A 24159-nucleotide genomic window follows, 5' to 3' on the forward strand; every position below is an offset into this window, starting at 1 on the left:
CCTTCTCCTCGATGTAACCTTGAGTCTGAATTTCCATGGTTTATATTATTCAGTTTGGATATAACACCCCTATAATTTCTTTCCTGTTTAGTACTTGATATACGTTCTCAAAATTAATCCCATCTTAGAGAAGCTTTTTGTCCTAGAATGTCTGCAAATAAATCACTGTATTCTTAGATAATGGAAATTGTCAGTGATTAAATTCAATTTGATAGGCTATGAGTGAAATTTCTCTGACTAGTTATCAAGAGTATCTTGATTTGGCTTTATCATTATATCTCCTACATTTACAGCTGCCTGTACTTTCCTTCAGCAGTTCCCCATATTTCATTTTGCAGATTGTTTTCTGCAGGCTCGTGAATATATGGGTATTTGGCAGTGATTTTATAACCTATAATCAGAACTGAAAATTATAGTGATCCCATTTGTGTTATTATAGCTTAAGAATGTGTCAGACTTTCCATTTTAAACTTTTTACTGTAAAGAATCTACAACTGGTCTTTCTGTACTGCCAAATATTTCCTCAAAATTTTCAATAAGAATAATGTTATTTATTAATTTGAAATTTTTCTCAGGACTTCTGGCAGTGAGTGTGACGAGATAGCTTCTCCTGAAATTCAAAGAAAAAAAACCCTCTAACTTCCTGCCTCTTTATTCAGTGACCACATTTTAGCCAGAAAGTAGTTAGATGGGTGTCTGTTTAAGGACCTGTAGTATTAATTCAGTAGTTGATAGAGGGATTAATCGAGAATGACTGGAATTATTTCCTTTCACTAGAGACATGATATGGTCCTTCAGGATAGTGCCAAGATTTTTCTGCCAGAAGAACAAGAGAATGGATAAGAGAATCAGGTCTCTACTCTGATCACACAACCTTATTTATTTTTAAACATATTATCATTCAAAATAAAACAGATCTTCGCTCACCCCACAGCATCGTCTAGATGAGGGGACTGTAGATGTGAAAGTCGGAAAGTGCTCGGCTAGAGTTGGCGATAGGAGAAGAAACCTGAAGAGAAACCAAGGTGAGACTGGCCAGGAGGCACACTCACACCAGCTGCTTCCTTGACATTTCCCACTCACCTGGTTAAAAGCTGCGATCCTCACTACGTGGCCCATTATAGCATCTCCAAATGTTGCATGGAACATATTCTACCTTCTCTTTTTGCCTTCAGCAGGAGGAAAAAAACTGTGTAAATGCAATAAAATTCGGCCCTCCGGCTTCTTAAACCTATTTGTGAAATAGGCAGTGCATACAAATCCATCCTAGAAAGCAATAGACTGGGGAACTGCTAATATCTCTCATCTCATCGCTCAAATTTTAGCTATTTTTGACTTCCAGACCTTTGTTCTGCCTTTGTTCTAATTTCCTTTAAGTTTCGACTGCCTATTCTATCACCAGGTCCCGTGGGACCTTGGGCAAACAGTATAACCCAGATTTCCAGGGGAGCTGGGAAATTTCCCTCAGAGAGCTGTGAGACAGGTCAGCTTGTTCTGGTTTGGTGAGCTCACCCTTGAACACTTCGGCCCTGACTAAATCTAGGCTTTGAGGATATCAGGAGTGGATCTCAAACACACAGAGGCAACCAGCTGCCGAAAAGCTTTGCCATGTTTTCACTATCTCCATTTACAAATGGGAGATTGTGACAGTTCGATTGCAAGACCTCAGTGCTATAGAAGTTAGTTGGTTGTGCTGTAGGAAGAAAGTACTGTAGAAAAAGTACCATAGGAAGTAAGAGAGACTTCCAGCTTCATTCTGGTGATGCAGACCTCTTGGGTCTGTAAATAAATCAGAAATCCCATGAGAATAGTCCTGGTTCTGAGGCTCTCCGTGCTTTCATTTCCACTAATGTAATGAAATCCTCCAAACCGGGATTTTTGTCTCCTGATATTCAGACACATCCAGTTCTGGTCCTGCTTAGTGGGAAAGATTTCTTGCTGAGCTAGGTTTTTTGCCAGTTAATTTGCATAAAATGCTGAGGATTAGAAGAACTCAGCTCTTGATGTACTTGGCTCATATATTTTATGTAAGTTTTAAAAAGGAAATAATAATTATGAAGATTATGAGATACCACACGTCAGTTTTCCCACCACGAAATACATCCTGTTGTCAGTATTTCCATTCATTCTCATTGACTATAACCAAAGGGAATGAGCATAAACACTGGAAGCATAGTCTCGCCTTCAGTGGATTTTCTCCAAACCTCAATACGGCATGTCTGACGTGAACACATATGGAACATCTATTGCCTTTGAAGTAAAACCTATGGTGAGAAGTTCTTTAGAAATGCAGACGGTGAAGCTGCCAGCAATGTGAATGAGAGTTGGAACTAAAGAATGAGAAAACTTTACATCATCTCTCCTCCATGTTCCCAGGTGATTCCCTGGCTGTCCTGTTAGATCATCAAAGGTGGGTGGCAGAAATTAGAAGCAACCTTAAGCATTTGTATAAAAAACTGGACAAAGCAAAAATCCCTGTCCTAAAGGGCACTGCCCTGCAAACCTTATTTCACACCTGCAGTCCTTCTGATGTCATTGGGTGAGCTCACATTGCCTAAACCTCATCCATACAGCCAAGGGCCAGCTCTGGATCTTCTCCAGCAAGTAATCCATGCTTTAAACAGGGAAAAGGACTCATTGGTGGGTTGGCACCACAATACACTTTGTCAAAAGCTGGCTGGCCAAGCAAGTCATGGAGGGGCTTGCCTGGGGTGGGTAAAGGGCTGTTTTTAAGAAGTTGTCTCTACTCTACAAAGTTAGCACTGACTCACTGGTTTCCCAGTGTATTGCATTCATTGAGCAGACTAAAAGCCCTGAACTCAGTGCGCAGACCCACAGACGGCATCGCTTCCCCTCCCTGCGCAAAGAGCTCACTCCTGAATAAAACCTTGTAGTCACAGGAGTCATTTTTTGCCTGCAAACTTTACATTGGAAACCCTCGTGAATGTGACCCAAGCTAAACAGAGAGAGTTCATAAGCTTTTGGGGGTGGCATATTCCATATTTTCCCTGCAGTTTATTGGCAAATTAATTCTAATGCATTCAAATTACATCATGAAGTGTAATGTAGAAATATTTCATGAAGGTTACCTTAATAGAGTGTGAAAACCTGATGAACGGTAATTCAGAGGGAACTGCTTGGCCCATCTCCTATTTACTTGGAAACATTACTGCCTTAAAAAACCCTTAAATATATTACTTGTTTTTATGGCTCAAAAACCTTTAATTTGAAGATTTTTATGACTCCCTTACAATACACATCGATTTTAAAAATGTTTTAAACTAAAATGGATCATTTACTGCCAACTGTGCTTCGGGCATATCATTGATTAGTCCAAGTGTGATAAAACAACCTTGTTTTTATTCATACTTTAAGAGAATAATAAAACCTGCATACTTGGAAATACTGAAGCAATATCTTGGCCCAGAGCTATTTAAGTATGAATTATTCACGTCCAGTTTATTTTTTTTCTTTTAAATTCATGAATCCCCGGAATGGTTTTGTAAAGTGTATCAGTGAAACCATGTTTCTAATTATTGGAGGGGGTGGGGGGGGATGGATCAGAATGCATCATATATGTAAAGGGATCACTTTTTATTTGTCTTATTTTGCAAGTCACAGTAAATCTCCTTGGAAATTAGTTATTCAATATTCATACTATATTTTAACTTGTGGTCCATTGAGAGAGAATACAGATAGAGTTACTTTGCTCAAGTAACTTTTGCAAACAAACTTATTCTCACATCCTGTAACACTGGAACTGCCTAAATACCCCCATTTAGGGATTTTGCAGACAACTGACGGGGAGCCCATTGCCTGGAACTGGTCTGGAGTAATCAGAGGAAATTACAGAAATAAAAAGAATGTTTTTGCATCTTCAGCAGAAAAGGCTCATGTAACAGTGATAGGGTGTCTATCTGGATATTACGCTGCTGTGAGTGGGACTTTTTCCTTAACTGCTGCAAAATGTCATAGACAGAAATATCTTTTGTAAGTGAAAAAACCAAAACATTAATCCTACTTTTGCAATCCTTCCATCCTGTGTAACCTAACAATGCTTTCTGCATACACCATGGTCTGAACTGAAACAGTGGAAAGAATGAGACAATTCTTTTTCTTGTTCCATCACTTAATTTCAGTAGGACCTCAGCAAATCACTTCACCTCAGTGCACTTCCAGCCCCTATACACACACACAAGGCTTTGTTTTATTTGGAGCATAGAGTCTTCAGTCTAGAAAACACTTTTCTCTGTATTTGTATGGTTCTCAGTGTACCCCTGTGCTTGGTAGATACTGAATTAATAAAGATTTTTTTTTTCTTATACAAGCACAGAAATCTATATGGGTTGGAAGGCACCCTGGATGTCATCTAGCCCAAAAAACAGTTCAGAGCAGGTCCAGCTAGACCAGCCTACACAGGGACTTGTTGAGTTTTGCATATCTCCAGAGACAGAGTTTCCAAAACCTCTCTAGGTCTATGCTAAGTGATCAGCCTCATGGTGAAAACCTTTCTTCTTTTATCTAATCAGAATTTCTTCTGTTTCAACTTGTGTCCATTGCCACAGGACTCCAAGAAGAGTCTTGGTTTGTTCTGTCTATATTCTTGATTAAGTTGCTGGACACAGCAGTAAGATCTCCCTCTGCCTTCTCTGTTTCTGTTCATACTTCATGTTCTCCAGTCCCTTGACCATCCTGGGGACTCCCCACTCACTCTGGTATGTCCATGTCTTTCTCATACTGGGGATCTCAAAACTACACAAAACTCTAGATCCTGCTTCACACATAAGATGACAGAATCATAGAAATTGTTTAGGCTGGAAAAGACCTTTAAGATCATCAAGTCCAACCATTAACCTAGCACTGCCAACTCCACCGCTAAACCATGTCCCTAAGCCCTACATCTATGCATGTTTTAAATACCTCCAGGGATGGTGACTCAACCACTTCCCTGGGCAGCCTGTGCCAATGATTGACAACCCTTTTGGTGATGAATTTTTTCCTAATATCCAATGTAAACCTTGCTGGCACAACTTGAGGATATTTCCTCTTGTCCTGTCACTTGTTACTTGGGAGAAGAGACCAACACCCACCTGGCTACAACCGCCTTTCAGGTAGTTGTACAGAGCAATAAGGTCTCCCCTCAGCCTCCTTTTCTCCAGATGAGATGTTCTCAAAATCTTCTGATGTTTTACCTGTAGGTTTTCCTCTCCTTTAAAGATATTTGAATTCAGAACTGAGTACAACAATCACAGATGTACACCAAGAATGATGCTGTATATATGTGGCTACCATACCCATAGATAAAATCCTAAGAATACACCAAGTCCTCAACAGTAAGACAGAGGAAACAGAATGATTAAGAGTTACTGGAAGAAGGGAAAAGCAGCAGGTAGCAAGCAATGGCGTTAAATGGTGATTGTCTCTGCCAACTTGAAAGGAACATCTCCAGACAGCCATAGCAGATAAAATGGTCCTGTAGGATGGAAAGCTTAAAATAAGGAGAGTTGACACATGCTCAAAAAATGAAAATTTTCTATGCCACTAACCAGAAACCATATACCTCCAGTTTTACAAATCATAACATTTCAGACAAAAATATATCATGGAATGGCATTAGCAGACTCTGTGGAGCCTCAAATGATGAAATTTGTAACACTCACGGTTCTTCCTAGGACTACAGGTTTATCAAAATATTTGTTAGTGAACACAACTAGATTTTTTTAAAGTCTGAAAAATACCAAGAAACTCAGCACAGAGCTTGCAACCATAAGATCTGCAAAGAAGCCAATCCCTTAACTTGGCTTCAAGGCCACATGTGGTTGTACTCTCCATATGTATCTGCCATGCTGGGCTAAGCACAAAATTAGCCTGGAGGAAATGTGTCATTTCTCACTTTTACTCCATAGCCAGGTGGGTTAGAGGACTTGTCTGAGATAGAAGCAGCCTATGTTTAAGTAAGTTAAGTTCTTTTCACTTCATGGCTCTCTATCTAGACCAAGGCAATTCAAATGCACATGGCTACAAGCAAATGTCTGGAACTCTGTGAAATTTTCTGTATGAAAGATAGGTGTTACAGAAGTGTCAGCTGACAACAAAATGGGTCTTCAAGGTGCTGAGAGCAAGACCTTTAATGTGGTTTATGTTCTGTTGTGAATCTGGTGCCAGATGTTAATCTTTAAATAGGCATTACCATCCTCAATACAGAACTGCATGCTTTGAAAAATTCCCAGCTCCTGGTTCAACGCTATGAAATCTATTAACCTCAAATTCTACATAGGTATAGTCCCATCACCACGATGGGACTTCTCTGCACAGTTTGAGGTAAACCAAGCCATGTGTTTTAATATTTGCACCAAGGGAGTCAAACAACAGAGGTATTCTCACCTCGCTGACATTTTCCTAGTTTTATTTGGCACATGAAACATTAAAATGCTGGAATCGGAAAGTAAAAAGTATTTTAAGCTGCTGGACATGATGAAAGCAATGCCTTTGAGTAGCAGTCTGGCAAATCTGTTGGGGAGTGATTAGACATTAATAGCAGCTTAGTATACTTAATAAAGTTTGCATAGCCAATTTGCACTTTATAAAGTGTGGCATTGTTCTGGAGCGTGGCCCTGACGTGGACTTTATGAACCATGCAGGAGGCAATACAGACTTTATGAAGTCCATATTGAGGATAAGTATCAAATTAAGTAGGAAAAGCACACCAAGTCCTTGTGTGACTTGGAAACTCATGCCCATCTGCTCCCTGAAAGCTCCCATTTCATTGATGCCATAGAATTGCACTCAAAACACGAGTCTTGAGCATATTTTACTAGTTTGTGAAATTACTTTAACATTCAAGTGTTCAGAGTGTTAAGTAAATTCTAGTTGTATTAGAAAAAAATCAAAGAATCTAGAAAACAGGTATGAAATACACTAGTGGGAAAAATTCATCAGCATGGTCATATGTGGTCACTCCTACGGATCTTTCCATAATAAGCTGTACAATATGGGGGAAAAGCATGACTGGCAAAACTGTTATTCTGTGGGTTTCTCCTACAGACCTCCTTCTTCTGACAAAATTATAAATAGCTCTTGAAAACCAGACATTCGTTATGGGACAAGTGATAATTTGCAGAAGGAAGGTTTTTAGAGAACAGCAGAGGAAACCTCTCAGATATAAGCTCTGATCAGTACAATAAAAAGCCATGGATCTTCTAGGTCTTCCTCTAGTTACTAAATTTCTTTCTTCATAAAGACACAACTTCAGCAGGACAGGGGAAGAGGAAAAGCGACAAGGAGGGGGTGTGAAAATCCCACCTCTCAGATCAGCCAAGAGCATCTCAGTTAGTTGCTCTCAGAGGAGATAGGAGGTAGGTCTTTGAACCCCACACAATGAAGGAGAAATTGAACTTGGGTGTCTCACTTTCCAGGCAAGTGTCTTCTGACACAAGCTATTTCATAGTATTACAAAAAATAAATTTCAGCTTCTTAATGAGCACATTTTAAAGCTAAGACTTCTGCTCTGATCATTGGATGCAACTTTATCTTCAGAAGTACCAAGGCTGTTCTCGAGATAGGCATCTTGTAAAGAGCGTACACACAAGGCAGGTATGAACCATGAAAGAACTGAAATATCCAAAACTCTTGGGCAGCGTGTCTGTCTTGAGGTCCTGGAGAATGGATGAAGGTACCTCACTGCAGCCCGAAGCAAGGCACCTGGGGAGCTGGGATTCAAGGTGCGACCCTTCTCTCAGAGTTTGTTCTCAGCTCCTAGCTTACCTTGTTGATTGTTGCTGGGGTCACTCTGGGGCACCCAAATCCCCACGAATTCCCACTGTAATGGGAACTGAAGCATCCGAACACGACTTCTGCTGACCACATGCAAGGAGGCCAGGTACCTAAGAGTGCACTCTCATGCTTAAATGTTAGACATGTACATACCTTCCTGATGTCTTGACCCCAGTCAGCAGGGCCTGACCATCATGTCTTTACCTTCGAGGGCAAACACTGGTTCTGAATGGCTGTGCCCTAAGTTTTAAGTTGGGCAACATTCCCTTTATACAAAAGGAAACCCTGCTTAACAAAGGACTACAGAGGCTGGCTCTTGTAAGAGTCACGTTAATAAGACTGGTTATTGGCCCTTCCTCCTCTCACCCTTATGATCCACTGTGCAAATCAAAGTTTAAGTTTGCGACTTTCCTTCAAAACATTACAAATACTTGTATATCTCAGTGTAAATATAATCTATATTGAGTTTGAATTACATTGTAGATAGAGAATGAAACTTCTTTTTTTTTAATTTCTCAATGCGTGTGTTGCCTGTGAAATATAGAAACCAGATGGTTTATTAAAAAACATACATAAAAAATCAACAGCTCTAAACATTGTATGGATTTTTTCCCTACACATCAAGCTATCGATCGGATTATCTTAACTCACTTTTGAGGACAACTGACAGTTCAGATCCATATTTAGATTAATTGTTCCACAAAACCTCTTACTTTATCAATTGGTCATTTCAGAATCATAGTTTTAGTTGTCTCATGCAACAGTTTAGCAGGTTTTGGGTTACCACATTGTGGACAGTAGAAAGGATCTTTTCCTTTTCAATTAAAAAATTGTTAAAGTATGGCATGATAATGTGGACGACACAATCTTTCCAGCTACAAAATCTATGAGCTAAGATGATTGATTTTACCTAGTCTAAATCAGTATGAAATTGATTAAATGACCTGGCAAATTCTGTCATTCAGCTTGAGAGAGAAAACCCCAGTGCAATGGTTCAGCAGCTGCTTCATTGCTTGTCCGTTACTTAACAGCTAAAATACAGCAGTTTGTATATGACTAGGCAATGTACAGATATTGTTTTAGAGCATCATTAAGAGTCTGGTAAATAGGTTTAGACTAGGGATATGAAAACAAACTCCGTAATTTTCTCTAGCAGTGTTTAAAGGACTTATGATTGGCAGCATAACTGATTGTATTGACCGAAAGAGCCGTGGACATCTGGTTTTTTAGCCCTACAGTTGAAAGACCATATGTTATGAAAACATACAATGTGAGAGGCGAAAAAATAGTTGTAGGCTGAATACATGAGCAGGAGTCAAAGCTAACAGAAATCCAATCCTGTCACCAATGTTGCTCCAACAAGGGGTGAATGATGTAGGGCTGTTTGGCAATGCAGAAATGCTGTTGACTTGTTGACTGACACATAGTTGAGCTGACAGCTGAATATCTCTGAAAACCTCAGGGATCTCTCTGCCTCACCTTCCCTGATGATGATAAGGGAATAGTTTACATTACAAATGCCTACAGCTTACCAAAAGTGCCTTATGTCCATACTTTCAGCTGTTTCACCAAGCTTCAACTGAGTACAGTGTAACTGTTCAAGATGAAATTAGAACATATTTTCAACATCAATCCCAATTTTCCCATGCTTAGAACTCTGGAAACAATGCATCCACTCAGATTCATTGCAAGTGAGTTATGAAGGGACTGAAGCACATCATTCACTCGTAATTTACTGTTTGATGACTTTCTTTCAAATGCTAATGTCAAAGTTGTGGTCACAAGCTTAAAATCATTTGCTTGTGCTGTACCCTATTTGAGATTACAAAGACATTGGAATTTTATAAGCTCAGCTTACAGTGAGGGCTGTTAAAACAGCAATATCTCTACTGGTTTAGGGAAAAAAAAATATTTCTAAATATAAAATGGGAAATAAAGATGTTGCTTTACATAACACCAAGTGCTACACAGTGGCATATCTTTCATTTTTGTCAGTGATCAATGAAAAAGAATATATATTGAAAATCATATATGAAAATTGTGCTCGAGAAATGAGGGGTATGGATTAGAGATCTTTACTCTTCTTGAAGTCAGTATAATACATTTCAGAGACTAAATAAACAAAATTCACACCAAGTTGGCTGGCATTTTGAAAGGTGCTAACTCAGCATACTGCTGCAAGTTTCTGCTGAACTGAGCACTTTTTATTCTTTGAAACAAACATCTGTGGTTCACTGTGATAGATTTTAATATAGTTAGACAATACAACAAGATGTGTTTTAGAGAAAAACATCAGCATGAGTGAACGGTTCTTGCAAGTTCCACAATACCCACTTTTAAATTATATCGAATAATAGATTTCTCTCCAGATTACTCCTATCAACTAAGAATAATCTTTTGTATTATTAAGTGAAGTCAACAGAGCAGATAAAAGGGTATTTTTCCCCAAAACATGGTATCAACCATTTTAAATTGGAATTTTTACATAGTATACTAAACTACAGCATTTGTGAATGTCAGTGGTTTTAAGGTGACTTAATGCCCTGAATTAAAAGGTGCCAAGGCACACTATGTAGTACAGCCAAGCACACTACAAATTGCATAATCATTTATTTTTCACATTGTTTGTTTTCACATCCTTACTAGGTAAAGTTACTCTAAATAGTTCTAAACAAGAGCAGGGGGCAGGGAGTAAATTCATTCCAGGACTAGGAAAAGAACGTTATTCTTCACCTCCCAAGACAATTAGCAAATATCACCCCAAGCCTGAGTCAGCTTCAGTCTGTCTTGGGCTTTTGAGATTTTCCTAATCAATTTAATCCCAACCAGCAGCTAGGTGTGGCCTTTTACTGTTCTTCCCCCAGGCTTCATAAAGTATTTTATGCAATATGGGCCCCGAATCAGACAACTGCTTTGACTTCAAGGAGCACGGGCTGTAAGCAGAGCATATGGTCATTGCTCCTTGCAATCCCAGACCTAGCATACTCAAGGAAGCACGAAAGTTCTCTAGATACTTACAAAAGACCATTGCATAACATTTAATTTCATGTTTGGTAATCATTTCATCACTGGGTTGAGTTGATAAAGTGGATACAGATGTTCATTAGCAACAAAAACATATGCAAACAAGGAAGCAATCCAAGAAGCTTCTAGCAACTGAAATGTCCAAGGCTGACCATCACATCTTGCAGAGTCAAAAACTTCTATCTTTAGACCAAAAAATCCACCATCTATAGGAGTCCAAATTAGATTTTCTCATCCTACCTATAATTCAAGGTTAAGGCCATTTTGTACAGGGTATATTTAAGCCCCAGTGGCCTAAGCATGCAGAAGAGTTTGCAACTTTCCAGCCAGCCAGGATTTGCTCCCACAAATAGTCTTCCCTACCACACCTTTTTCCAAAAATCTCAGCTGGCTGAGAGGGAGAGACTCACAGCCTGGCTTTGCTGATCTTATTTCTGGCGGCTACAATAGGTAATAAGAAAAACTCCTCCTGGGGCCTTTTCCAGAGGTATTTGCTCTCCCAGCTTCCCAATGGAGGAGGAAAACACAAAGAAGATCATCTGCAGGGAGCCACAGCTTCTGTTTGTCACGTGAAACATCCCAGACTCTATCCCCATCCTCTGGAGGGAATCATTCACACAGAGAAGATTAGCCAAATGGATTATTAGCACGCAGCCGGATTATCCACACACGCAGCTCAGTCAACTAATAAACCAGCACCTTTATGCATTTTTTGCCTTTTAACCTCTCGTTTCCAGACTTCTGATACTCATCCCTTTAAGCATCACCCTATTTTAGGAGATGCTAAATACACAATCGAAGGTAGGTTCGTGGCTAACCTGGCATGCCCGAGTCATTTCTCATCAGCCACAAGATGTCAGTGTTGCTGAACGTTGTTATTCTCACCTGCGGGGAAGCATCTATAGACATTGCTGAGGGTGGCTGTCAACGCTGGGCTTCATTCAATAAGTCTAACCAAAATAACCAAGAAATAACACACAACCAAGGACAGTAAAAATCTGCACGATAAAGTGCAATTCGGTATTAACCATAATAAGTAGAACTTGAACTACACGTTTATTGCTGCCACCTTCTCCCAACACGCAAATCCTTGTGTCTTTTCACAAGTCCCAAAGCAACTCTAACAACACTTCAGCTTGGCAGATGGCTCTTGCACAGCAACATCACATGGAAAGGAGCAACCAGAGCTGACACCAGAGCTGTTTCATCATGAATTAGTCCATCCCACCAGAAATGAGGCTGTCCAGGAACTCTGGCTCTACCAACTCTCGCTAAATATTATATCTGAAATCAAAGAACATGCTAATAGCTATCTCTTTGTTTTACTCTTGGTATGTACTTCCACATCCCTCTGTCTCTGTCAGCAAACTCTGCCCACATGGCTCCATCATGGAGATCTTGCTGTGCCCAGACTTATTTCCTCTCTGTACCACTTCCCCTGATGTATGAGCACATGTTTCTGTAAGGCCAAACTGCAAATCAGTTTACTGGACTATCTGGTTTTAAAACAACCTTTCCTCTTCCCAACCCTTCCCAAAAGGCCAAGGTCAGGCAGAAGGGGAACTTTTGAACTGATATTGTTGTGGACTCGATGTATTGTGAAACTGCACCTCGGATTTCCTCTGCAGACCGACCGACCCCTGTGTTGATTATTTTTCTGCTTCCTTCTTGGTTGTAGGAGATTTGCTTCACCAAACACTGACTTGACTTCCACTTCTAAGTATAGCAGAGCATGGGTACAATTACCATGAGAATTCCTGTTTACATTATTTGCTGCCATTCATGTCCTCTGAACTTGTTTACTTTTGAAATCGCAGGAAGCATGACTTTGGTGAGAGTGGAGACAGGACTGCTCACGGTGAAAAAAATTAGATGAATAGAGATAGATGAATTTAAACACACTTGCAGTTATAAGAATACGTAATGGAAACACAGTTATTTGAGTTGGGAACTAGACAGTTTGGGACATTTGATCCATCTATGCCTTCTTTTCAAAAATACAAATACATCTCCCAATATCAAAGCCAAATATTTCAATTAGAAAGGGCATATTAGGGGGTAATAAAGATTTAACCTAATTCTTATGACATTGAAGCTGCTTTCCCTGCCCCTCTTTGTCTCCCCAAAACACAATCCATTCTTTGAAAAATACTGCCATAGGCAAAGCAACAAAAATAAACCTCAGGGAGTCTTTCCCATTTCCAAATCTTCCTTCCATTTGTGCTGAATACCTCAACTAGGAAAATCCATTCCCAGTTTAATAAAAATCGTTCTTCATAAAGACAAATTCTGACAGCTCCTCCCTGTTCCATTAAACAGTCTGGTTGTAGTGACCAGAAATCCCTATTTTTATCTGCAGCCCATCTTTACATTGTGTCGAAGGCACCGTCTTCTCTGCCCGAGTCAGAGATTCTGTTTGCTTGACATGTTCCTGCCCCCCCTATTAGCGACAGCAGGCACAAACGTGCCAATATTCACAGGTCTAAAGTTGCTGGCGTGCCCGGCTGTTGCGCAGAGGCGGGGGCTGACTCCTCGCTGCGTGCACAGTGACCATTTGTCTGCACTTTCTGGCTGCCTGGAAATCTGGTAGATTAATGCCCAAAGTGGTAGAGTTGGCAGAGGCGCAGTGGAGAGATTCTCAGAAAAGCCTGATGGTTTCTGTTGAACTAGCTTGCCTCATTAAAAAGTTGCATTTGCCGGGGTCATCTCAGGATGAGGAGGACTGGTATTTTTGTTTTGTTTTTTCTTCTGGGGTCCCACTCGGTTAAGAATGTTTTCATGCAACTTCTAAAATTTCCAAGCTATTTACCAAAACTACGCAGACTTGCTGAGACTCTGAGCGACAAATCCTTAGGGAGATGGACGTTAGTTTTTAATATAATTCCTGGAAAAGTTAAGAGGTGACGGAAGTGGGTTTATTTGATCCGGCTCGTACGCACATAGCAGGCTAGCTTAGCTAAACAAGGTATTGTGCTTCAAATAACTAGAGCAGTCTAAGAGGTAAAGGTTGGGATGGCATGGGAAAAGATTTCATCAGCCCAAAATTAATAGAGACAGGGATGGAAATACAAGACTTAGAAACTGGAGAGTGGAGGAGTATCTAATTTCAGGCACTGCAGTGTAAAGGTGAAACAGCCTCATTAATGTGCACTCTGGCATAAGCCAGTTCTGGCACCAGAGCCCTGCCCTAAGGGTACGCCTTTTTCACCTGCTTTTGTTTTTCCTTCCCCCCCAACAAACTAGGGATTTTGCTGGTAGGAGGTAGAGCCGGGCACAGTCCTAGGGCACTTGTTTTTCTTTTTATTTTTTGAGGAAAGGAAAATACAATTCTTATTTTAAATTATAAAAGGGCAAACTTCAGCTGTATTGCTTAATTCAGTTTCACATATAATAACCTTTCAAATGGTGCTTGAAAGTCAAGTCAAATTTCAATATAAATGATATTGCCAGGTTAACATTAACATATGAGACACTGCCCTTTATGTTTCGCTATCATCCCTTTGAATGTGTTGAACAGATTTTAATAGAATCGTAAAAATCTTCAATTTCCTCTGTAGATTTAACCAATGCCAAGAGCAGTAAAAGAGTTATGCTTCTGTCTCATTTGTAGGGTTTGCAATTATTTTAACATCCCAGTTTTTGCAGGTCTTGTGTACTTAGATCTTAAGCCTGTTACGTCTTTGCTTAGAAATACCTTCCCAGCAAGAACTGCTCAAACTATTTTGTCCTTACTTGCTTCTTCTAACAAGGATGTTAGAATTGGAAGCTACAAGTGAAAAAAAAAAAAAGGGGGAGGTATGGAAATATCCTGACGCCAACGTGCTTCACAATTTGACTTCAGTGAATATTCAGTGCTGTGAATTAAACAAGGGCACTGGAAAGTTATTTAAATATGTATCAGATACTGATACATGGTCGGGTTTTAACGTGAGAAATTTAAGCCCACAAAGTAATTTCTTGAGAAACATTCAAATGACAGAAAACAGTGGGGAGAGCAAAGATGCAATCTCAGCTTGAAATATAGGCTTTCGACATACGGCTCCGTCACTGCAAGAGTGAAAACATGTCACTGCAAGAACCACAGGGGCAAAGAGGGTGCAGGAAGGCTGCAGGAGAAGTGGCACCCCACACCCGCAGAGACCAACTTTGGTGGCCCCAGCACCCCACGGCTGTGCAGCCACCTCGCTCTGGTGCAAACAACTGTGCAAAGGGATGGAAAATCAGGGAGCCAGGGACGCAGCCAGTCCTTTACCGGAGGAACCAGCAGCGGCAGATCAGGTGTGAAGAGCCTGACTCACGCTTTCCCGCAATGCGGCACACTCGGCCATGGGCGAACGCTTTGTGTCCCCAGCCACGTGCAACCCTCGCCCAGCACGGATGGGCGTCCAGGGTCTGTCACACCACCCTGCCTTCCCACGCCCGGTGCACCCCACAAGCCATCCGCTCCAGAGGTAGCTGTAGGTTTTGAGCAGCCACCTCATTCATGCTTTCCTAGCCCAATTTGAAAGAGGAATCGCTCATACTGGCTGAGTGCCTTTAGAAATGATAAATGCTGCACAAAGAAATATAGATTTCCAGTTTTCAATTATTCCACATTCATGCTGTGAGCAAAACGTGACTGCTCGGACAGAGGCGGCTTGATTAGCACTTCATAATTCACAAATGTGTGGATTCACTTGAAGAAAATTTGTTTTGTTGGGGGGTTTTTTGCCTTGACATCTTTGGGGAAAAGCTTTCATCAAAAGCTGTTCTGCTGTTTCTTAAGGAAAAATATTGTTTTGGCCATGTGAAAAGGCAAAATGTAATACTCCAGCTTGCCCCAATGCTTCTGGGGGCTTGAAATACGACAGGAGCATCATTTCAGGGACAGGAGAGGCATTTTGCTGCTGTTATGAATATTTGCCCAAACTTGGCCAAAACAGGCACTTCATCTTACACAGTTTCAGTCAAATCATTAAGGTTTAAAAGTGTGACTTCCAAAAACCTGTGGAAGTGTAACCCCTGTCCCAGTATGCAGGAGCAGAACTGGAGTTCCTGATGCCACTTCTGCTAGATATTGTGATCTGCCCTCAAAAATGGATTTATCAGGCATTAAGCCATAGGTTTCATACGTATTATGGGACAAGTCTTTCATGGATGACCACTGGCTGGTCATCTCACTTTTTCACATGTCTTACTACAGAGACCAGCTGTATGATTTCCATGGATCTTTGCTATGAACACATAAAGCACTATAAAATACTAAAGGGTCTGAAATAGGGGATCATAATCATCTTATCCTGGTGCCTTTTTGACACAGAAATGTTTGGCTCCATTCGGTATCTGTATGATAGATCTAATAATGTCTCTTTACAAGGCTATTGTGAACAGAAACGTAGTAGTTTGGGGTAATTGCTAAGATACTGTAACAATGAGAAGGACAGAAGGAAGCCTAGAATGAAACTAATAATCCCATATTAGTTACTAAACAAAACCAGAGGCCATAATTAATAACAGGAATAAAATACCTGCGATCACATCATCTGAGAGTTCAGCATGATGCAAAAGAATCAGTGTCAAACTGGGATTTCAAGAAAATCTTTAATTAAAGTATTTCTTAATTTTGAACACTTGATTTACTTAATTCACAGAGCGTAGGATTTTTCTTGTACTTGTATATTAGCTATGCAATGCATCCTCTCTAAATTCACAGCATTTTGATCTAAAACAGCCTGAATATTTGGAAATGATTGGTTTATTGCATGCCTAATGATTGACTTCTTTTGTCATTATGGACTAATATTTTAATTTCTTAAGAATTTCCTTTAATGTTTCGCAAGGTAAGCAATGATTTTGTACGATTGCTTACCCTTACATTAGGATTAGCTACATCCAACCTTACCCTGGGTTTATTTTTAGCGAAAAACTTCCTGAAACTTTACCATTTAAGCATCAGTCACGCCATGAGACTAACCTACAAGAAGAATCTGGATCATCGTTTTTTTTAGAAGGCCACATGTACAATGTCAGTAGGACATAACACTTTGAGTCCAGAGAATGCTTAAGTGTGTTTCTCAATTGGGGCCTGGATAACACATCAGTTATGGTTATTTGCAAGTCACATTTCAATATCCAGCTTTTCAGGCTGTGTGTTTTTGTAGTTGCAACTTTCCACCTCCCCCGCACTGATTTAAGTGATGTTATTCTTGGCTAATAGTAATTGTGAGAAAATTGAATTCCATCTGTCTCCACCAAAAGCAGAAAATAGAATGTGAGAATCAATAGAAGACTGCACTTGTTACACACATTTGTCACAATCAGTGGCTTTGCTAAGGAAACATGTCTGCAGGTATGATTTGCAAAATAAATAGCAAGTCACAGCATCTGATCACCAGCTGCCTTATTTAAAAGTCAGAGCCTCTTTTGACAGCTACGGATCATGAACTTTCAGATGTTGCGCAGCCCCTTCGGACTTGTTCAAGGGGAAAAATGTCTTTCACCGTACAACTGGACAGATGAGAATTTTAATACAAGTATAGATCTGGCTGCACATTCATCATCAAAGTTTTGGCTTTACATGTGGTAGTTTTTTCCATCTTAGATGATCACCTTCTCGTATTCATGCCGATTACTCCATATCCCTAGTAATTTCATACATAGTTACTGTGCATCATCAGAGATATCTATATGACTAATATCAGCATCATTTCAGGTTTTCTCCCTAGTTAATGTTGTCAGAATTGAAATCTCTGTGGCTCCCCTTGGCTGAGCTGTCTTATTCATGGTCATGACCAAACCACCAAGAGGCAAACACACAGCATTTTAATAAATCCTAGCAAGCCTGTGCTTCATGTACAGGCACAACACCACTCTTCTTCAAATCCATATTCCATCCACCGGGTAGGACATACCAATGCCTTATCTGCATGTTTTTATCGCAACCATAAACTGGGTGGATCTTTTCAGGAGTCCTTCAGCAAGAACTACTAGATTCCTTCCCAGAGTATTGTGTGTTTAATATGTACTTTATCACAGTTTGCAACACCTTTGCTTAATTCTGCTACAGTCTCTGTGCAATACAGTATATTTTTGCAGATGGTGCTGTGACACAGCCAGTGTCAGCTCACAGTTTCTTGCTGTGTCAACAACACCCAGTTTAGTGGCGGTAGCAGACTATCTCCTCCAGCCACCATCTGCCCACCCAAGTGGGCAGCGCATCCTCTGCAGCCTGCCTCATCCCCAAATAAAGCACAGCTCTGGAGTGCAGGAAGGTAGGACCCATCCTCCCATCAGACTGGGCGCTCTGTAGCTTAGGATCTCCTCAGCACTGTGCAAACCTCACCTTCAGGTCAATGGCACGGGGCGAAGTTGGGCTCACCTGCACCCATTGCCACCAGGAGAAGGACCGAGGCCACTCCAGACACATTAGCCAAGAGTTCCTCCCAGGAATAACAGGCATAGCTCGTGAATTTAAAAGGTGATTTGGGGGTTCCTCAGTCCTTATGAGACTTACAGTCAGGTAACTAAAACCTGAAAAATCATAGAATCACAGAATCACAGAATGGTTTGGGTTGGAAGGGACCTTAAAGCCCATCTAATTCCAACCCCCCTGCTGCAGGCAGGGACACCCTCCACTAGCCCAGGTTGCCCAAAGCCTCATCCAATCTGGCCTTGAACACTTCCAGGGATGGGGCATCCACAGCTTCTCTGGGCAACCTGTTCCAGTGCCTCACCACTCCAACCATAAAGAATTTCTTTCTAACATTTAATCTAAATCGACCCTCCTTCAGCTTAAACCCATTACCCCTTGTCCTGTCACTACACTCCCTGATAAACAGTCCCTCACCATCTTTCCTGTAGGCCCCCTTCAGAAACTGGAAAGCCACAATTAGATCTCCCTGGAGCCTTCTTTTCTCCAGACTCAACAACCCCAACTCTCTCAGCCTGTCCTCACAGGAGAAGTGCTCCAGCCCTCTGATCAGCTTTGTGGCCCCCTCTGGACTCACTCCAACAGCTCCATGTCTTTCTTGTACTGGGCCCCCCAGAGCTGGACGCAGTACTCCAGGTGGGGTCTCACAAGAGCGGAGTAGAGGGGCAGGATCACCTCCCTCGACCTGCTGGTCACACCTCTTTTGATGCAGCCCAGGACACGGTTGGCTTTCTGGGCTGCAAGCGCACACTGCCGGCTCATGTTGAACTTCTCATCAATCAATACCCCCAAGTCCTTCTCCTCGGGGCTGCTTTCAATCCATTCCTTGCCCAGCCTATAGTCGTGCTTGGGATTGCGCCGACCCATGTGCAGGACCTTGCGCTTGGCCTTGTTGAACTTCATGCGGTTCGCACGAATTTTTATTTTATAAATAAAAGTAAATAAATAAATAAATAAAGTAAATAAAACATGGATGTTCAACCTTAAAATCTCAAGTGCCTTGATCTTCAAAGTTAATGCCTGTTGTTTGCCAAAATACATAGGAAAAAGGTGTGTTTGACTGCTGCACAGCAACAGTAAAAACAAAAGTCATTAAAAAGGAGCATTGTTGGGTGAATAATGCCATTATGTTAGTTAACGGTACACCTTCATCTGGAACTCTGTTTGCCATACCTGGGCTTGAATTTTAGCAGAGCGTACATGCAGTAAAACCTCAAAAGTCCAAAGTGGTTAATTACAATGTTCAGCAGCCTAAAAAGACTCCCATAGGCAGAGAGATTTAAGGCAGTATAACAGCCTTCAATTTAGAGGGAAGCAAGTAAAAGGTGACAGAACAGAGGTGTGTAACGTAAAGAACAACTTGGGAAAAACAGGGTAAAATCAGGTGTCTGGTTTTTCCTAGAGGCTTTCCTATAGGTCAATGCAGCTATAACATAAAAATTCTTAAAGGAGTCAAAGAAATATTTTCTACAGTACCTAACTGCTGCGAAAATGCTGGAGGAAACAAGGAGTCAACAGCTTTAAAAGAGGGCAGACACTTAAATTTATATCTGCAATTATCATAACTGAAGTAAAACATATGGAGATTGATCTGTAGCAGGATACAGAACAAAAGGCAGCTGCTGAACTCCAAGCTCCATATGATACGGTTTTATCATATCAGCTGACAGTAAGGTGAAGCTCTTAAATTGCCATAATAATAAGCCATAGTTCCATAGTACAGTGAGTGACATATGTAAGCAATTTTTTCCCAACTCTTACTTTTCAAAACTCGGGGGGGGGGGTTACAAATGTTAGTAACATGTACAATAGTATAATATTCATAGAGGTTACAGAGAGAACTGCAGGTATTATTCCTCTCCCAGTCAATGCAGAGTCTGTCCCTGCCTTTTCCAGCAGGAAATGGCCAGCTTAGGAAGGGGGACAGCATGTGGCTCCAGTCAAACTGAACGTAATGGGAAATGGAAAACACTGAATGGGGCAAAAGTTCAAGAGTTTGGTGCCAGTAATTGGATACTTCTAAGCTTGTTTGGGTTGTGTTGGGGGTTTTTTAAAGGAAAAAAAAAACAGTGAAATAAATCATATCTGGGAGGAAAATTAAGCTCTGTGAGGATGAAAGCATGAGTCAACTGAAGAGCCAAGATCTGAAGGTAAAAGCTGTGGCAGACCCATATCCTGCATTAATCAAGCAGATAGAGAGAGATGTACCGTAACTGACCAGCTGGTTATCTGCTTCCTGGCTACAGAGGCAAGATGTCCCGACCACATGTGTCCTAGCACAGGCTGAACTCTAAACCAAACCCCACAAAAATGATAACCAACATCTATCTTCAGAACAACAACCGAACTCAGAAGATCTCGAGCTGAACATGTGAGTCTCTACAGCCAGACGGAAAGGTAAATGTCATAGCAGGGCTGAAACAAAGCCACATCCTCTGTGTATTAGGCACAGAAGAAGAAAAACCTAATACATATATTTATATATAGCTATATGCATGCACAAAGATGATGAGCAGTGAATTACGCCCACAACGTTATGAGCCCAAGAATAGTAAAGTTTGAAAAGGTTGGCATCTTCTCAGATGAGATTTCATTGCCCGACAGTTACCCATCTCTACATGTTCTTCCTTTAAACAACTGCTGTAGATTCATATTAATGCAGGGCTTTTTAAATATTACAAAAGATAGAATGTCCCCACCCGTTGTTTAAAAGGTGTTTTGAGAGTATTTTTGCAACGTCCTGGTTTTAAGGATTTGGTGTCTATTCTTCCTACCTGACTTCCTGAGTTTTGAATCTTCTGGGTGTACTTAGGTCTGATTTCCAGGTCACTACTCATGACTGGAAGGAGCAGAAGCCAACCGGATTTTTAGAAACCATTTTTTTCATTAAATGAGCTGCTCAGAGGAGAAGAAGTTTCAAGAATGGTCATTAAATAATGCAAGATTCATAACTAGAATAATTTCTTAACAGTACTTCATCAGATTAAGTTATTTTAATCACTTTGATTAAACAAACACGGCTTTCAGTGCAACTTGCTGGAGACCCAGTCTGTGCATACAAACCCACCACCCTACCTGCTATTTCCACACAAACCATTTCACCCATGGAAGGTCTAGCAAGGCTGTATCTTCTGTTTCATGTCCGTGCTAGCCCAAAAGAAGATAATCACAGGAAAGAAATTCATCTCTTCATCATCCCTGTCTTTCACATGTACACGCACACACATGTATCTTCCCATCCAGAAGGAAAAACTGGTTCCTCTTCTCTGTGCAGCTAAAGCTTGATTCTTTTTTTTACTACCATCTACTTCCAGCTGCCTGGTTTCCCAGTCCAGTTTGTAAAGACATTTAACTTTTCTGACTGCAGGCAGGTAAGTTCCCAGCATCCGCTGCAGCAAAGCTCTGATGGTCTGATTGTGAATTGTGTGTGATTGTGTCATTAGGATGCTAGGACTGCCCCGCTAGCAAAAAACAACCTGTATGGACCCAAGAAGCATCCAGAGGAGCCATTATATAAATAAAGAGTGAGAGAGAGATTGAGAGAGAGAGAGAGAGGTAAGTAATGAGACATTAAATTATATACATACAAGTAAATGATGTATATATATTAATATTAAAAAAAACCCAAAATGGATGTGTGCTGGTTCACAAGGTATTCCAAAACAGTGTTATTCTGGCCCAGTAAAGATGCGTACTGACTCGGCACCTATGACAGCTATGCTCCAATCTCTCAAGTTGAATTAATTAAAAAGCTGCACTCTAGAAATTGTAATGATAAAAATATTATCACCACCACAAGCAGTGCAGGAGGATGGTTGATAGACCACACTGCTACATTAAACAAGATCAGAAAAGATAAAGAAAAGTGATCCACGAGGCTGAATATTCTTAACTATTACGGGACAGGCTGTTGGTGTAGATAGGTGAGGGTTTGGCACTCAGCATCTTTCGAAGCTTCATGCAGCAGCTCGCACTTGCAAACTGTTGGCAGCGGTGCTGCCCACCATGCCATGAGCTGAACAGACTTTGTGTGATGTGAACTTCCTTGCATGAGAAGCCCTGCTTGCTCTGGGAAATCACCTCTCAAGGGGCACTCTGCTACTTCTCTCCAGCAAATGTAACGGAAACAATTCACAAAGCTAACACTAATACTGAATTTCAGATGTATATAAACAAGACGCAATGATGTTCAGCACATCTCTGAAGGTTCGTGCTGCAATGTGTGGGTGAGTGTCCTGAGCAAAGCAGCTCTGTCTTTGAGTAATTTGTGAAGAACAAAACTGGTTCCAGCTCGTTCTTGCAAGAGCATCTCAGTACACAGCTTAGCCACAAAACAACATTTCCCGTACCGTGATATTTATCAGCCGAACAATCTGCAGAAATCCCTGAATTTCAAGGGGAAAACGTAGCAGATTGTTTGTTAAATGTAAGTTACTGAAAGTGGTAAATTAATTTTTTTTACTACCTCTCCCTGATACATGCAGCTGAACACACAAATCACTGAGTTCACTGGAAGTCTGGAAAAACTCACAGTTCCGGAGTTAATCATTAATATTGTGGGGTTACAAGGAGGTATTTTTAAGATTGCCACAGCATGTGGGAAATTCCCATGTGCATTCCCTGCAGGTTTTCAAGAAATAGCCTTTTCTATTTGGCTCAGATGCTTTTGTAATTGTTTACATAAATTGAATATGAAGTATCAAGGTCAGATATTTTCCAGAAAGCCAAGGAAAACAATTTACCATTCTGTTGTATGAGAAAACACCAGAACAATTCCAGCATTAGCCAACTTCCTTTTCTTTCTCGTGCTTTATGTGGTATTACACTATATGGCAGAAAACACTGAAACTCTGCTTACTTAAAAGAGTGTGCAATCTGTTGGATGCAGAAATCCCAACCTGAGAGAGGTAGCAACAAGTTTAACCTCACATACTCAAAGCGAGGCTATTTCCCTTCATTTTATTTTCCAGATGCCCAGCACAAGCTGCAATATCAGCTCAGTTCCCAGCAAAAGCTCTGGGAACCTAAAAAATTATATTTAGGCAATTATAATTGCTTTTTTTTTTTTTTTTAAGGGATCCCTATCTACCAGTTAACATTACCAGTGGAGAGGATAGCAAACCACCACCTTTTTTTTTCCTCTCAAATTAATAAAGTTTCTACCAAATCAAACCATTATCTGCTGACATTTTTTCCCAAAAATCTTCACTCGGACGATGATGTTTGGGCTGCCTAACCTCAAGGGAGAGAGCTATGTAACTGGAAAAGTTATCTAGTCCTTCAGCTGCTTTGGGAAGAGAAACCTTTTTCCATCCTAACCCTACTCAACTGGGATAGAAACCTACTCTAAGACACTCTGGCCATGACCGCTAGTGGGTGTTTTGCCACCATCAATGGAGGTTTCAGGATTAAAACAGTGTAATACAAGCCAAAAATGTCAGTATTTCTTCCAGGAGGGGAGAATCCTCTTGGTCAACCCCCATAATACATACATCATGAATTTTGTAGGGCTGTTTAGCTGAAGTTTGCGTCATAGCTGGCTCCCCTGACCCACTCTCATGCTCAAAGGCTCGCACTGGGAAGTCACTTCTGTAGAAGCACTGCTTGAGAAATTTTAGCTGACATAAACAGCTGGAGACCAACACAGATCAGTAAAACGTATTTCTAAGAATCAGATACCTTTGAAAATGGTGCCACTATGAATTTTTACCATCTTTCTTTCTTCTCCTCTTCCCATTTAAAATTTAGCGCTCCTTAGGGTACTGGAGTTCAGCAAAGATGCTGGAGCTCCTCTCGTCTGTACTGCCTATCCAAACACCAGATTGGATCCAGGACTGGGCATTTACCAAAGACTTTTAAAAAAGGCCCCTGAAAATCCTTGCTGCAATGAGCACCCCTTGCAAAACAAGTATCAGGGTGAGAAAGTGTAGCCACTGAAATGTGGGTTTGGGCCA

The 24159-nt window shown here is 40.8% G+C and overlaps 1 long non-coding RNA gene across 1 annotated transcript in view; it reads right to left on the reverse strand.

Moving 5' to 3' along the window:
* Positions 1 to 21552, reverse strand: part of LOC129205983 (uncharacterized) — a 39166-nt gene extending 17614 nt beyond the window's left edge. The window contains exon 1 of the long non-coding RNA XR_008576941.1: positions 21281 to 21552. This is a non-coding gene — a long non-coding RNA (uncharacterized LOC129205983). The remainder of the gene's footprint in view (positions 1 to 21280) is intronic.
* Positions 21553 to 24159: the final 2607 nt, after the last annotated feature.

Source organism: Grus americana, chromosome 4, assembly GCF_028858705.1.
Source record: "Grus americana isolate bGruAme1 chromosome 4, bGruAme1.mat, whole genome shotgun sequence".
Lineage (NCBI taxonomy): Eukaryota > Metazoa > Chordata > Aves > Gruiformes > Gruidae > Grus > Grus americana.